Below are 3,539 nucleotides of genomic sequence, written 5' to 3'. Positions count from 1 at the left end.
CATATATCAACCCAAATAGTGAGCTGATTTGCAACTCCATCCAGTCGAGGGTCATAGTATTGGGTTGCCTTGACAGGGGGACCTACAAGCTCACTTACCTTCACAACAAGAAGTAGATATGTCACCTTAGTTGCTCCAAGTGTAGCAACAGCTCCAAGAAAAAAAAATTGTGACAGTCATTGATGTGGTCTGTGAAGCATATTACCAGAAACGAGGTGATATTGAAACATTGAGTGAAAGCCCACCTCTAAAGCACTCACCCTGACATTCCCTTTTTCCTTGAAGCACGCCTAACCTTTATCTTCTTTAATAAGGTTTCATACAACATGAACTGTATCGAGTGATTGCTAACTTGTAACCTCACCACACACCAAGCACATTTCAGTGGCCTTCTTGTCTTTAGTGCCAATAAGAGATATTTCTTACCATGTTAAGTGTTGGAAAAACGCCTTTCCAGAAACCTAAAACCCCAGCTTCATCGTAGACCCTGTGCGCCTGTATACGTACATTAGAGCCATTTTATTCCTAAAACTCCATGTATCAAGCTAAATAATGATTCTTTGTCATTTTCCTCGTATTATTATTATAAGCTACACATATTTAGAAACTAATATAAATGTGGTGATGCCCGTGTCTCCTATATAGTATGGAATTGCCATGAAACTTTAACACTCAGGTCTCACAGGTTTCTAAAGGTCTCCCCATTGTTTCAAGTGACCAAATGTTAGGGGTGAGGAGAGATTGTAGAGAGAGAGAGAGAGAGAGAGAGAGAGAGGGAGTTAAGAAGGTTTTCTTCACAAGGATAGGGGTTTGGGTAATCAATGATTAAAAAGTTTTCATATGAATATATCCTAAAGGGGCTTGAAGATAATAAATTCTACAATGTAGAGTATTTTTTCAAGTGAAAAAGTATATTAAACAATCAAAATATAATAAGAGCATATATATATATGTATATATAGCAGCAGTAACAACATGAAGGGAAAAGAGTAGCTGACAGCATTCCAAGGAGGCAGCAACATGCAAGGCATGAAGCTTTGGAGCTTGATTCAAGGATCCGAAGCGAGAATCAAAGACCCAAACATCACCCATAAGTAGAGTAGAGAAAGCGTGAGAGGAATATATCTGGACAGATTCAGTGAATCTCATAAAACCAGACAAAAGTCACACAAACATTCGAACAGGCTAATAAAAATTGTAGTCACTAACCGAGGAAGAAGAAGAACAAGCAACAATGGAGTGCATAGTAATTAGAATTCACAACAGCATGCACCTAATGGACAGAATAATAGTGAAATACAGTGAATCTCATAAAACCAGACAAAAGTAAAACAAACATCCAAACAGGCTAATAAAAACTGTAGTCACTAATCGTGGAAGAAGAAGAAGAAGAAGAAGAAGAAGCAACAATGGAGGGCATAGTAATCAGAATTCACAACAGCATACACCTAATGGACAGAATAACAGTGAAATAGAAAGCACAATAAAAAGGAGCTTAACTGAAAAACTTGTCCGGATAAAAAAAATAGAGGTAAACAAAAAAAGCAATGAAACAGAAAGTCTAAGAGAAACCCACCAGGCCACATTGGGCTAGTCTCAAAAAAACCACCCACCGTTGTCAGAAGAAATGCAATCCGGCTCTTTCTTGTTCTCCATCTCAACAGATAAAGACAAAGCACAGACACCGTTCTAGTTGTTATCAACCACTGATTCATCTTCTCCTTCTGTCGGGCTTGTTATGCTATGAAAGAGCAATATATATATATATATTATGATATGATATGATATGATATATACGCCAACCAAGTAATTAAGAGCAGTGAGTGAATCATACATACCATATATACCACCTCGTCTATCCTCCACCTCATGATGAGGATATTACGTACTCGATCAACGGAAGAGCTTGCATACATTGATAGATTCCCTCCATTTTTTTTTTTTTTTTTATTCTTTACAGTAGTAGTACGTACACAGGGAACTCCAATTCTCCAAAGAATAAAAGATGGAGTGGAATGTAGCAATGTACACCAGCTTCTTCCGCCGGTATTTCCATGCCGCACATCTTAATTGTTGATCATGGGTCGGTCCTGCTATCCAGCCCGTTGCTGGAGTGTCATGTATGGATCTACTATCTATATTGGAGAAATAGAAATTGATGGAATAGAGTTAATTGAGGATGGAAATCGATAGGGATTTGTAGGTGGCCGGTGGTGGTGTTGTTGTTAAGGATTCATCGAAGGAAACAACATCGAAGTTACGAAAGGGAGTAGTAGCCTGCAGGTCTTTCTTTCTTTCTAGATTCAAGGGAGGATTTTGATTTTGGGGAGATATATATATAGCTGGTGAGCAAAAGGAGCAAATGGAGGAATTTTTTTAGGAATAATAAATTCACGAGAAATAGAGGGATTGGATCAATAAAGTTTGGGGGAGGGGAAAGGGAGAAAAGAAAAGAAAAGAAAACCCTATATATTAACAGAGAAGGTGTCCCGAAAAAGTAAAGTGGGAGTTTTATGGAATGCTGCAAATAGAAACACTATGAACAACAACAGTGAGCAGCGAAGTTTTATTGGATGAATTAGAAGGGAAAAGAATATGAAAACCCACAAATGAAATCAATATTTGAAGAAGAACATAAATGAAGAATAAGAAGGAATGATTCTCACTCATTATGAGTTGAGTTGTTTTCCTTGGCCGGAGATCTCCGGGAACAGGTAGGTATTGACTGAAACTGGCTTCCAAAGCGCAGGGTTTTCTTTGTGTAATTAATTATTAGACTATTTCAAATTATAACAAGAAATATATTCAGAGACGATGAGCAATAATAGATCAGAGAATGAGAAGATACAGAGATTTTGGGAATATTTCTCACACTAAGCATGAGAAGACAAACTGCTTTCATTTATATAGAAACAACAAATAGCTTAAGTTACATATTGTGCCTACATATGGACATGAGGGACCATGTGGACTATGATGTCAGAAACAGAAAAAATGAACAAACTAACTAACAACTGTAACAGACTCAGTTGTATTCCTATTAGTTTATAGGGGGGAAATGTTATGAGTAAGTGAAGATGGGGGTAAAGGCAGAAGCTAGGGTAGTCTCTCCCGAAAAAGATGAAGGAAGTTTGGCAGAGAAAAGAAGGGGATGGGGGGCAGGGGGGTTCTCCTTCTAAGATGGGATGGAGTTGCGTTCAGCGATGATGCTGTTCTATTTAGATTTATTTGGGGGAAGCAGGAGAGCTGACTCGACTAAGGGAGGGTACAATTTTGTTGACGGAAGGTACAGAATGGCTGGTAAGTGTATCTTTCTTTCTAGATTCGAGGGAGGATTTTGGGGAGATATAAAGCTGGTGAGCCCGGGCGTTCCTAAAGAAATGGGAGAGCAAATGGAGGCATTTTTTAAGCTGGGGGTGGGGGGGGGGGGGTGGGTGTTGTGTACTTAAGGGGAATCGTTATCCCCAAATTTGATTCTAGTATATTTTTTTAGGGAAACAATTTTCTGTACGGGAGTGTGGCCTACGCCAGCACTCCCA

Source organism: Telopea speciosissima, chromosome 11 (genome assembly GCF_018873765.1).
Source record: "Telopea speciosissima isolate NSW1024214 ecotype Mountain lineage chromosome 11, Tspe_v1, whole genome shotgun sequence".
NCBI lineage: Eukaryota > Viridiplantae > Streptophyta > Magnoliopsida > Proteales > Proteaceae > Telopea > Telopea speciosissima.
Note: the sequence above shows the minus strand (reverse complement) of the source record.